The sequence below is a fragment of the Phaenicophaeus curvirostris genome, chromosome 3, assembly GCF_032191515.1.
Source record: "Phaenicophaeus curvirostris isolate KB17595 chromosome 3, BPBGC_Pcur_1.0, whole genome shotgun sequence".
In the NCBI taxonomy this organism is placed as follows: domain Eukaryota; kingdom Metazoa; phylum Chordata; class Aves; order Cuculiformes; family Cuculidae; genus Phaenicophaeus; species Phaenicophaeus curvirostris.
This window is the reverse complement of record NC_091394.1, coordinates 45,366,679-45,380,068: the sequence shown is the minus strand read 5'-3', so window position 1 is coordinate 45,380,068 and position 13,390 is coordinate 45,366,679. Positions and strand designations below refer to the sequence as shown.

At 42.3% G+C, this 13,390-nt stretch overlaps 1 protein-coding gene across 1 annotated transcript in view; it reads left to right on the top strand.

The window, feature by feature from the left end:
- The first annotated feature begins 293 nt into the window (after nucleotides 1-293).
- RALBP1 (ralA binding protein 1) overlaps nucleotides 294-13,390 on the top strand; it is a 37,912-nt gene continuing 24,815 nt past the window's right edge. The window contains exon 1 of the mRNA XM_069853875.1: nucleotides 294-485. The gene's annotated coding sequence lies outside the window, so the exon portion shown is untranslated. The remainder of the gene's footprint in view (nucleotides 486-13,390) is intronic.

Sequence of the window (13,390 nt, the reverse complement as noted above, 5' to 3'; positions counted from 1 at the left end):
AGTCCCAGGGCACTCCCGCATGAGGGAAGACCTTCAAAACACCGAGGGGGAGCAGGCGAGCAGTGTCTCGGACCCCCACCTTCGGGCGCTCCCCCCGATGGAAGTTGTAGTCCAGCGGCTGGAAGCCGCCCGGCCACCCATACGGAGCTGCGTCCCCGAGAGAACTACAATGCCCATCATGCCGCGCGCGCGCGCGCAGACACCCTCCTCGCGGTGCGCATGCGCAGCACAGTGCCCCGCCGGCGCACGCGCCTGCCGCCCAACAGGCCGCTCCCCGCGCCGCTCCCCCCTCCCCCTCCGCCCCCGGCCGGCCCGGAGCCGCGGCGCGAGGCGGCGGCGCGTGCGCGGTGCGGAGCTCGCGCCGCTCCCGAGCCGTCCCTTGCGAGCCGGGCGGCGGCGGAGGCGGCGGCGGAATGAGGGGCGAGGCGGGGCCCCGCGCCTGAGGACCGAGGCGGAGCTCCCTCCCCCCCGCCCTCCCCGGAACGGTGAGAGTGCCCGCGACGGCGGGCGCGGGAGCGGGGGCGGGGGGGGAGGCGGGGGGTGGGAGCGGCGGGGGAGGTGCGGCTGCCGGGGGGGCGGGGAGGGCCACGGGCTGGCTCCGCCCCCTCACCCAGGCAGGGGGCGGGGCCGGTAGAGACCCCGCCCCTGCGCTCCACTGGGGCTGTGGGCGGGGCCGAGAGGGCGGGGGTCGTGACCAGCGCAGACCACGCCCCTTCAGCTCCGAGGGGCGGGGCCAACTCCGTAGGCCGCCCTCAGGAAAGCCGGTTTCATTAGAAACGGGCGGGGTCATCATTGACTCCCTCCCCCGAGCCTCAGCGCAGCCGGACTGAGGGCGGGGCCAGCACAGACCCCGCTACACGTATCGACTTCTAAGGGTGTGCGGGAAGGTGGCCGTGAAGGTGCCCGGTAGGAAAAGGAGCTGGGGGTGCTGGTGGGCAGCCGGCTGAATGTGAGCCAGCAGCGTGCCCCGGTGGTCAAGGAGACAACAGCATCCGGGCTTGCGTCAGAAAGTGTGGCCAGCGGGACCAGGGAAGTCACCGTGCCCCTGTACTCAGTGCTGGTGAGGCTGCACTTGGAATACTGTGTTTGGGTTTGGGCCCCTTACAGCAAGAAGGGCATCAGGGTCCTGAAGCGTGTCCAGTGGAAGGCAACAGAGCTGGTGAAGGGTCTGGAGTGGCTGAGGGAACTGGGTGGTTTAGCCTTGAGAAGAGGAGGCTGAGGGGTGACCTTATTGCTTTCTCCAACTACCTGAAAGGAGGTTGTAGAAAGGAGGGTGCTGGCCTCTTTTCCTGCATGACAGGTGATAGGACAAGGTGGAATGGCCTCAAGCTGCACCAAGGAGGTTCAGACTGGATATCAGGGAAAAAAATTTCATAAAAAGGGTCATCAGGCACTGGCAGAGGCTGCCCAGGAAGGTGGTTGAGTAACCATACCTAGAGGTATTTAAACATGTAGATGCTCAGGGACATGGTTTAGTGGCAGATAGGAATGGTTGGACTTGATGATCCAAGAGGTTTTTTCCAACCTGATGATTCTACGATTCTAGAAGTGTTATGAGAAGTGGCTGAGGGAATTGGGGTTTTTCAATCTGGAGAAAAGGAGGCTGAGAGGAGACCTTATCGCTCTCTACAACTACCTGAAATGAGGTTGTAGCGAGGTGGGTATTGATCTCTTCTCCCAAAGAACAAGTGATAGGACAAGAGGAAATGGCATCCAGTTGTGCCAGAGGAGGTTTAGATTGGGCATTAGGAAAAATTTATTTGCCGAAAGAGTTGTCGAGCATGGAACAGGCTACCAAGGGAAGTGTGGAGTCTCCATCCCTGGAGGTGTTCAAAAAACACAGAGATGTGGCACTTCAAGACAAGGTTTAGTAGGCACACTTGATCTTAGAGGTCTTTTCCAGCCTTGATGATTCTGTGATTCTAAGGATGCTGTGTTTTCTACCCAATAATGCAGTTGAAGAAGCATACGTCATTGTATGTTGTACGTCAGGATGTAAGGTATGAGTAAATAAGCAGTTCTTGCTTTTAAGTGCTGATGTGTGTTAACACAAACCACAGAGAGAATGCCAGCAATGCACACTAGTAGTTTGAAAGCATCTGTTCATGAGAGTGATGTGGTTTGGATTTCCACACTCTGTCCCGGTGTCCCTTAGGTTAATGGTCATACCTAATGAGGAGTAATAACAAAAAAACAGTAGGCCAAAGCCTTCTTATCAGTTCAAATCAAAGATGGACTTTGTTTGAGTCTTCTGTTCCAGCACAGCAATCCAGTCATAATTACATTATTTTGCCTATTTCTCATCTAGAAAGCGCTGGAAGCGCTTACCGTGCATGTTCAGCATCACTATAATGCACTGATTCAAGGGTGATATTAAGGCTTTGTTGGATGTGACCTAGGATTGTAAGGCATGTAAATTTATCAGCGAGCTTAAAAATGGGAGAGTGATCTCTTAGATTTGGGCTTTGATGTCATTTGAGATGTTGCATACAGCTTCTGCTGAATGATTCTATACGGCTTCTTCAGTTCTTTTCAGTGGAGTCCATATGTAGTACAGTTATGCAGTCAGTGTGACACATACTCTTCAGGGGCTCTTTTCTACAGAGAAGTAACATAGAAAGGAAAAAAGCTTCCAAACTGTAGTGCTTTTGAGTGTTTGCTATTTCTAAGTGTCTGAAGTTTACTCAACACCTTGCTGTAGTGTTCTAGGTAACTTGGTCAAAAGTAGGATGTTTATTATGGAGAAGAAGGGAACTTTACTTTCCTTGTTCTCAGGTTCTCATTTCTAGTTTTGAGAAAGTAGATTGTGTTTTTAGTCTTTGTGTATCCAAAATAGGAGATAGGAATTGCTGCCTGAGTGCAACTCCAGCATTATTCTGCCTTAGTTAAGGTGTATTCAGGGGTGGAAGGGTGTGTCAGATGTTTTGGTTTGTTTTCTCTTCCCCCAGAAGTAAGAACTTCACTGTAAAACCCCTGATGTGATTGTAGTTATAGTGGGAGCAAATTTTCTTTCTGTGTAGTAGCTTATTTCCATTTCTGTATATGTGTGTCTATACTGGAATATGTTGGTTTTTATGTTTTTTATGGTTGGACTCAATGATCCTGTGGGTCTTTTCTGGCCTAGTGATTCTATGATTCTGTTTTGGTACTGCAATAACTGCATTCTTGCTTCAGAGCTGCACGGCCTCGTTCAGTACAAGTAGTTAAATCAAAGCTGATGTGCACATGCACTGTATCTGACACTTTGGGGTTCTGGTCTCAGCTGTACTCATTAGGCACCTCCCTGACACATTTTAGCTGTATTTTCTCACGTGAAAGGTTTGGATATTTTCTGAGTAAACACTGTCGTTTCTTACAAGCTCTTTTTAAACTAATATGGAAGATTATGCTATTTAGCAAAAAATACCAACAAATGCAAATTTCCTTTCCTTCTATAAAGTTTGGTGTCGTGTGGCTGACCTCAAAATGCCAAAGTGGAGTATCATATGATGTTTATCTTACATTTATTGTACATCTAGTATAATCTACTAAGCTGCTCCCTGAACTGATGCATCTGATCATTTTGAAGCAGTGAATGATTTACTACCTGTAAAACTATCCATGGTTTGCCATGTTCCTGCTTCCGATTATCACCTAAAGAATTCATCAGCTCTTTCTGCTGTTCACCTCAGCCTCGTGGCCCACAGTTTTCTAAGCGTTGTTAAAAACATACGTATATATCAGTTGAGGCCATAATGGGGCTGCAAGTGGCCTGTGGGAGGGAGGCTTGCACTTAGGCTGTGTCCCCAGACATGGTGGTGTTGAGCGGTGGTAGCTTTCCAAGTAACAATTATGTTCTCTGCCAGGTGTGGCCAAAACTGAAAGGGTGAGGATGCAGGTTTATTTTACAAAAAGGAAGGGTATTACTTTGTTCCTGTCCATAATTATCATTCCCATCACAGTCATCCCTCACCTTTTGGGTTAGATATCAGCGAATACAAACTTGGTCGAAGCTGTGAAGGTGTAGTTGAGTGACAGACTCTTTGACATTGGTGGCAGCAGCGGCAAGCCTTCTTCTCCGAAGCTGTACAGCAGCAGGGATCCCGTGCTCCCTGCTTCCAGTTTTTCTTTAGGCTGCAGTAGAAAGTGGGGGATAACAGCTTACTCAGGGCAGGTGCTGGGAAGTGGGATGGGGAGGGATATATACAATCGCCTTGAGGAGTGGTGATCCAGTAAGTAGGCTCACACAGCACTCAGTTCAAATATACCCAAAGAGATTTTACTTTATTCTATCCTGTTAGTAGTAGACAGTGTAGTAGGAAAAATACCTTTATTTAGGTTTCATCAGTAAAGTGTGGTGACAATTTTGAACCAACAGGGAAGAATTCGTGAAAAGATAAATACAAAGTGCAGTAATAAAGGCAGTGGATAAAGTTATTTATTAACAAGGTCAAACCCAAAGTTATTAAGTATAATACTTCTGACCAAAAATATTAGTGAAATATAACTGGGGTTTTTAGCGTCATTTACTATTAGTCATGCACTGAAAAAGCAGAAAGTGTCTTTTTTCTTGTCTAATATATGAATTCTAAGTATGCATGGGAGACTGAGCTCTATCAATTCAAAAAGCATGAGATCACAGCGTTTAGGAGCGATCAGTTCACTACCTAGAAGTAGTTATTTCCTCTGATAAGTAAATGTATTAAAATAGAGAACATGTTTTGGTATTTTTTTCCTTGTGAAAATTCTATAATACTAAGTAAACAAAAGTACGGATAATGAACGTGTCCCACTTTCTTCCAGAAGCAGCTTGATATAACATCATGGTTAAAAAATAGCAACTAATTATTTAATGAACAGGGAAATCTAGAGGAAGGGATGGAGGAAGGAAGGAAGGAAGGAACGAAGGAGGGAAGGAAGGATTTCTCACCACTTGTAATATAAACCTGAATAAGTTGTTTAATAGCGTGAATTAATGTGGCGTGTAGCCCTATATAAAAAAAAGTTAGTAGAGAAAATGGTATGTTTGGTTTTAAATAAACAAATTCAGTATTGTCTTCTATATGCAGAATTAAATCATGCAATTATTCTGATAGGATAATAATTGAAGGATGTGACACAAGTTGCTTCATCCTTGTTGGTGTGTGCCTAACTATTAGTAGTTTGTCACCTGTCCACTTGTTACTGGTGCTGGGAAGAGGTGTAGAATTATAAACCTTGAGCAATCAATGCGACTGTAAAAATTATTTCAAAAACCGTTTGCGATCCTTGGTGTTGCAGGTTGACTTCGTAGGCAAACCCTGGCTTGCTTCCATCTGGGCAAACGTCTTTCCTGGAGGAACCAGGGAAGCTTAACGATTCTTGCCAGCTGCAGCCCAACACAAAGCACAGTGCTGTGGAAGGCCTTGCCTAAATGTGCAGAGATGCATTGTTTTAATTTCTGGGGGAAATGCTTTTTCATAGGAATAGTTGCTGCTGTCTTCTTCAGAGCAGTGCAAGGGGCAGCTTTGGAACTATTAGGAGCACGATTTCTCAGTTTCACACTGCCTTCTTTATTCTTCTCGCTCACAAGGAACTGAGCTTTTTTTAGACTGGTTGTTTTGGTCACTGGAGACACACAAGTAAAAAAAAGGGACAAGTGATGACTGCTGGTATGAGGTGGGAAGGGGGCCAGGTGGTTGCTGTGAAGGAAGAGTGAGGAGTGAGTCCTTGGTAGTAAGGTTTGACATTCCAAATAAGAGCATGAGTTTGGATCAAACTGAAAATTATTTTAAGAAAATAAATTTAGTTTCAGGTTGCTTGCTTTGTACATTTAATAGCAGTGAATAACTCATCACTTGAGTCAATTAATTTAGTTCTGTATAAATAAAATATATTTCTGTTTCATTTTTGCCCTCTGTAACATGAAAATTTTACATTTCACTGATCTGGCTTAATTCTTAGATTAGACATCGCATGGAATTCACCTCCTGTTTTACAGTTTCAGTAGGATCCCGGGGCTTCTGTATTATGAGTAACTGAGTTTTGTGCTATAAGACAGACATCTGACTGGAGGGGACTGAGCATAGACCTCTGGTGTTACCAGTGCTTGAGCTAAATGCATGGGTTTAAAGAATGTATGCCGATAACACTGTTAACTTGACATTTGTGGAAAAAACTATCACTGTGACAAAAATTGCAGCTTCTCTTTTTCACAGAAAATTTAGGAAGAATTCTGCAAGACCATCACTTCTCTCTAAAACCAGACCTAAAATAAGAGTTACACCTAAGAATTGGAAACTATAATTTTAATGTTTTTTTCCATAGTAACTTTTGTGAAATTTAATATTTAATTTACTCTGATAATTAGGCTTATTGTTACTTTAATATTTCTGTCCTGTCTAGGTGGGTTGTTTAAATAAAAGTGTCACCTGTCAAGGTGTGAAATTTTTTTGGACGTTGCAATGAAAATACATTTTCACAGACTTTTCTAAGCATGAATTGCCTTGAATGCAAAACATAAATTCTAATTCTATATTGGTAGTGTTTTTCCATCATGTTACTATGAAAGCATGTAATTCTTGCTTATTTTTTTCTTCTGTCCAATACACTGCTTTTACATACTTAATATTGAGCGTATTAATTTAATATTGTGTCACATAAGGTAATAAAATTGGCAGGTATTTTACTGTATTTGTAAAAACGGAACTCCGATAGATTTTAATATTGTGAAGCAGATGCTATGTAAAAATGTAATGCTTATCTCTACAAATCCTAAAATACCTTTATTTTTAATAAGATTTGAAGAAAAGTGTCATCTGACACCCTCATCTTTTAATTTTCAGTTGTGATGGCGTCAAAGGACATGCTGTTCTTCTAAGATAGCCTAAAGAGCTTTTCATATTTGATGGTGTTTTTTTTTTAATTGGTTGAATGGACTTAGAGTGTAAGAGCTTAGGGAATAAAAAGCCAACCAACCAATGAACAGATTTACCCAGAAACTCCTTGAATTATTTCAGCCTTGTGAGTTTAGCTTTTCTTGTTCGTTAGGTGTTTTACTGTTTACAAATTCTGTTAAGTTTTCCTTGTGCTGGTCACTTGGAAGCTAATCTCAGATGGACAGATCTTTCACAGATCATGCTTCTGAGGTTTCAGTCCTGAGATTTGAGGTTGCAGTTCTCCAAAATTTATACAACTCTTGCCACTGGTAATCGGACAGGTTTTCTCGGTCATATTTTGAAAAGGATCTTCAAAGCTGTTGGAGGAAATGAAATGCAACTTATCAGCTGAAAGAGGAAGTGATAAATATGTGGAGTTCTTACTTTGTTGTCTAGATGGTTCACTAAATTAACGTGACTGACATACTGCAATGTAGATTCAAATCCAAGTTCCTTGACAAAGATAATTAAGAAGAACTAATTTTGTAGCAGTTACTGTTGCGTATGTATCTTGGAATATGCCAAAATCTGTATGCTTTACCAAAAAAAACAGCGGAGATGTTGGATTGGTTGGTTGTTACCTGCAGCGCTCCTTTTGTGCTCTACAATTTTATGGTATTTTGCTTATTTTATGATAAAACTGGCTTACAGTTTTCTGTAGAGGTTTGGCTGCTTCTGGTTCCTAGTTCTTTATATATCCTTATTTTGTAAGTGGGTTTTTAGTATGCTTTTTCAGTCAGAGTTTGAAGACATCTGAAAGGCACACAAATGTGTATCATCGAAGATTGCAGTTTGTATCCTTAGAACAGTCAGTTACAGATATATATTTTTGACAGGTGATTACTTTTTGTGGGTTTTGGTACTTAAGAACAAGCGTTTTGCTGCTTTAAAAATGCCTTATACTGATAGAGGCAGTTTATTTTCTTTTTGTGGCGAGGGGGAGGACAATGGCACTGCTTTATCTTATGTGTACTAGGGCTTCCATTAAACTACCTATGCTAATTTTATTTAAAGCAGCATGATTTTTCTTGTGTAGATAAGGCTATGTAGCAGATTTGAGAATCAGATACTGAACTTTTTTTTTGCCAGCTGTGAAACATAGATATTTTTATTGTCTATTTTTGTTATTATTCAGTGCATTTTTATTACATTTGGCAAGTAAATAGAAAATGACGATCATTCTCTATTTCAGAAGGCATGGGGGGTTTTATGATACCCTGAAGCCATAAGATTGCCAAAAATTACTGCATTAGGTGATACAGATTGAGTGGAAGTCTGTTTTAGACTATATATGTGAATTTGAATTTAAATTGTAAGGGTGTTTATACATTTTTCTAGACAGCTGGTGTTTCGTGTGGGTTTTCTTGTAAGGCTGATTGGCTGTGTAAATTGGTGTAGAAGACAAATACTGTGAACTTGTGGGTCCTGCTGCTGTTTCAGTAATCAGTAATTTAACTCATGAGCTCCGAAGAAGCCTTTGCTGGCTGTGGAGGCAGTTTCCTGCTTCCCAGCCATTTGCTGCAGAGAGGAGCACTGGAGACCAGCTGTTGCCCCAAGCTGGGTGGTGCCACACCTTGCCTTGAATGTTTTTGTAAGTGTTTTCAGTGTTCACATGCGTGATGTTTTGCAACATCTCAGCCCTGGAGGTGGTGGTGTTAATCATAATTAATAATCTGCTGCGTTTATAAATATTTAAATTTACTTTCCTCTTGGGTAGAGAGTGAATCTGGGGCAGAGGTGGAAAAGAGAACTTGTTTATCCCAACTCTACATATGAGTAACAAAAAAACGCCCTAAAACCTTAGAAATTTTCAGAAAGACTAAATACCTCATGTGGTCTTAATGAAGAATTGTCATTGGCATCAATGGGAATATGTCTGAAAAGAAGAGATGATATAGTCCTCCTCTTGTGTGGACACTTTTAGACCATGGTAAAAAAAAAAATTAAAAAAACTCAAACCAACATAGTTTTCTTTAACATATAGCATGAGTTTGTCAGACACCAGCATCTATTCCAGCAGGTTGCGCTGCTATAGATGTAACATGGATCAATAAAGCTACTATTTTGGTGGCTTGGCTCAAAACAGATCACCAAATGAAATCAGCTGCACCAGAAAAAGTCTTCTGGTGGATAAAACTGCATCTACAACAAGGCTTTGCTGCGAACAGCTGTGCTGGCAGCACAGAAGCATTGTAGTCCTATCCATTATATTTAATTTGGGAAAATGTTTGCATCCAACCGAATCTCCAGTTGATTTTACTCAGTATAGGCCTAATGAAACAACTGGTGAATGCAAAGGGGCGGACTTCAGCTTTACTTCGGTTTCTAGGTCCATAGCCACTAGTGTTAGCTTGATGATTTACAGGACTTTTAAAGTCACCAACTAAGGTCCTGCAGACAGACATAATTATTAAATAATTACTGAAAATAATCAGAGAAGCTGTTATACGAACAGTTTTTCTAGATCAAAGTCTTTCTTTTTCTTTCTGCTGTTATAGTAGTTTTTATCTTAACCACCATAGTTCTATTTTAATTTTAATATTGACTAAAAGTTGGATATGGTCGCCTGTGTTACACCAGAACATGCAGCATTTTAAACATGAAAAAAAATCATACATGGAAACTAGTCATCTATGTCGTGTCACAGTATGAAAAGATCCAAGCAAAGCTGTTCTTAGTTTCTTCTTACCTTGTAGAGTTGTCAGTTGAAGTGACTAATTTATAGATCTCTTCACATGTCTCCAATATGTGGTAGAAAACAATCAATGTAATGCACAAGAAATTTAATTTTTGCTATTTTAATCCTAAAGGTTTGTGTGTCATTAGTATGCTTCCAGAAGGTGCTTATTTCTGAGAATGATAAGTCCTTAGGATTAAATATTCTTTGTCTTTGGTAAGGTAAACTAGACTGTTCATGCTGACCTCCCAGTTAAAGGATTATCAAGTGATTTCTGTGAAATGAACTTAATGGTGTTTGAAATTTCTGTGAATAAAACGACGATCACAGTTCAGCTAATTCAGCGAAGAAGCATGATGCCTCTAATCGATTGTTTTTCTACATCCAGTCTAAAAGATAATATGTCAATACTGGATTAAAAAGCAATGCTGTGGATTCAGTGTGCAGTATTTTGTGCAGCATGTGTGCTCTTTGTCATTCCTCTGCATATGAAGCAGGTTCATGCAGCTGTCAAAGCGTAGCTAGGCTTCGTTTGTACTGAACTCAGGGGGCTAGTAGGTGGTAGCAAGTGGCTTTTGAAGGACAAATCAGCAGACCCAAGTTAAGTGATGTTTGTAGGGGGTCATACGTGTTCCATTTTTTTTGTAATCAGCACATGTAAGAAATATGATGATAACGCAGCAACATTGGCATCTGCCTGTACACATCAATGGAGTATGTTCCCAAGATTTCCATAGAGCTTGAACTTTACCTGCTGGTAGGAGCTTCACGATGTGTTACTGTATCTCCACTGCTGCTGTTGCTTTTGCCAGGTAAGTTATTGCTGTTACAGAAACACCACTGTGTTATGTTACTGGTGTGTAGGCATGTCCCAAATTTGTTACCAGTGGTAAATCCAAAGCAAAGTGCCTTTAATATTTGTTGTTACCCTTGTAATTTCTAGTGTTTTAGCACTCTTTAAAAAACAAAAAAACCCCTAAAAAACCCCATAAAACGGCCACAGAAAATCCCAAACAAATACACAACCGAAAACCAAACACAACCTCTAAACTAGGCTATGTATAGCCTTACATTGTTTTAACTGGGTGATGACTACACCCAGTCATTAAATTTTTTTGACTGGGTGATTGTCAGGGCAATCCCAAGCGCAATTACAGGCTTGGCAGAGGATGGATTGAGAATAGTCCTGAGGAGAAGGACTTGGGGGTGTTGACTGATCAGAAAGCTCCATGTGAGCCGGCAATGTGGGTTGCATCCCAGACAGCCAACTGTATCCTGGGCTGCATCCAAAGAAGTGTAACCAGCAGGTCAAGGAAGGTGACTCTGCCCCTTTACTCTGCCCTCATGAGACCTCCCCTGGAGTCTTGTGTTCAGTTCTAGAGTCCTCAGCACATGGAGGATGTGGATCTGTTAGAGTAAGTGAGGAGGAAATGATAATAGAACTGGAGAACCTCCCATATGAGGACAGGCTGAGAGAGTTGGGCGTGTTTAGCCTAGAGAAGAGAAGGCTCCAAGGAGACCTTCTAGGAGCTTTCCTCAAGGGAGATCTGTGGGAAAGGTGGGGAGAGGCTCTTTATCAGGGAGTGCAGTGATAGGATGAGGGGTAATGGTTTTAAGGTGGAAGAAGGGAGACTTAAATTATATATTAGGAAGAAATTTGTTCCCGTGAGGGTGGTGAGGCACTGGAACAGGTTACCCAGAGAAGCTGTGGATGCCCCATCCCTGGAAGTGTTCAGGGCCAGGTTGGATGAGGCTTTGAGCAACCTGATGTAGTGGACAGTGTCCCTCCCCATGGCAGGGGGCTTGGCAATGAACGATCTTGAAGGTCCCTTCCAAACCAGTCCGTTTGATGATTCTGTGATGGTTCTAATGAACTGAGTGTGCAGAGCTCTGCCTGTCTTGAAAACTAGATTCTCTTCTCTGTTGTGTGATCTGTCATGGTCAATCTGTAGATGATCTTGAAAGAATAGCTGACATGTTTAAAGCTGCAATAGAATATTTGATGTAAAGTCCATTGTTGACTTCTCTTCTGCTTAATTTGGTTTTTGGGTTTGGGTTTTTTTTTCACTGTGTTGATAAGCACTTGGGTTTTTTAGCAGTAGTTGATGATACATTCAGCTCAACTAGTTAGGGTTTTGTGGTTTGGTTTTTTTTTAACTGACTCCACTAAATGAACAGCTGTTCTCAAGTTGGCTGTGCTCAGATACAGAACCATGCTGTAGTTGAAAACTCTGATAAGGGGAGTTTGTCATTAACCAAACAGCCTGGGAACTGGTAGAAGTATAAACATTACTCTTAATTCGCTAGATCATCAGTTGCTGTATGACTTGCTGCAGGCTTTTGGTGACTAGGGATGTGAGAACTCTTCAAAAGACTTTTCAGAAAACATGAATTGTATAACACTTGTCTGTAGTCTTGAGGGAAAAAAAAAAACTGAGGTGATACTATGTTTATAGCAATTGCTAAAAAAGTAAACCACAAAGCTTTATTGTATTTTGCTCCCTTCCTCTGTTAGGTGGTAAAAGTAAAACTTCCTGTTCTGTTTTCCAAGCATTAGTACTGGCACAAGTGGGAATTTGAAGAGGTGGAGAGAGAAAAGGGACAGGTTTGTTACACCAGGAATAATTCTAAGGTTGATCTAAGCAATAACAGGTAATATATTATGTTGTACAATGTTGTATTTTTCAGAAGTATAGGAGAGTTTGATGTTCTTGCAGGACAGTTCATAGTATCCAGCTCTGCTTTGTTGTGGTTTAGCCCCAGCTGGCAACTAAGCATCACATAGCCACTAACTCATTCTCCTTCCAATAGGGTGAAGGGAAGAGAAGTGAAATGGTAAAGTGAGGACAACTCATGGGTTGAGATAAGAACAGTTCAATAATTGAAATATAACAATAAATTGTAATGAAAAGAAAAATAACAGAGAGAAATAAGACACGAGAGAACTGATGCAAATGAAAACAATTACTCACCACCAACCAACCAATGCCCAGTCGGTGACTACACCCCAGCCAAAACCAGCAGGAGCTCTCAATAGTTAAGCCCTTATCAAAAGTTACCACAACTTTCAAACATTTTCTGAGGATTAAACTAGCAGGAAAGAAAATCTCTTTACTGTAATTAAGAGTATTTTGGTAATCAAGCAAACCCTTTTAATGCAGTTTGTATTTTAGAGGAGAAACGTACATTTGGCTGGGTCTCACCTCCAAACTTCTTGCTTATGTGTGGGGTGTAATTTTCAGAAGCCTTAATTAGAACACAGTGTGCAAGAAATGGAAGGTGGTAAGGGAAAGCCTGGGAGACAGCAAGCAGCCAAAAGGAGAGATTAGATGAGGCACTGGGTGTGGAGAAGAGAAATGGTGAAACTGAAGTATCACGAGTCTAGGTGCTGAACCACCCGTGCAGTGAGGAGGAGGAGGTTGTGAGAGAGGAGAGGTACAGTCCCAATGGCAGGGGAATTGGACTGCTGGAGAGAGGAATAAAGAAACTGATGGAGACAGACTGAGCCTGGGAAGCAGCAGGACTAGACCACAGAATGGGAAACTGGTCTGCTGGGCTTGAGTGTGATTGGGGGGGGAACTGGTATTGGTTTACTTTGTGGTGACAAGACAGTGAGAACCAGGAGCAGGATTCACAGTGCCTAAGACCAAAGAATCTGTAAGAGTGGATCAGCACTTTCCCAAGAAGTCTGAATGAGAAATTATTCCCTGGGTGTGCAGTAGCAGTTGTGATGCAGGTGCCTGATAAGTCAAGGTACTTCTGCAAAAGTCTGGCCTGGTTGACGGTATCTGTCTGCTTCACAGTGAAGAGTCCAGAC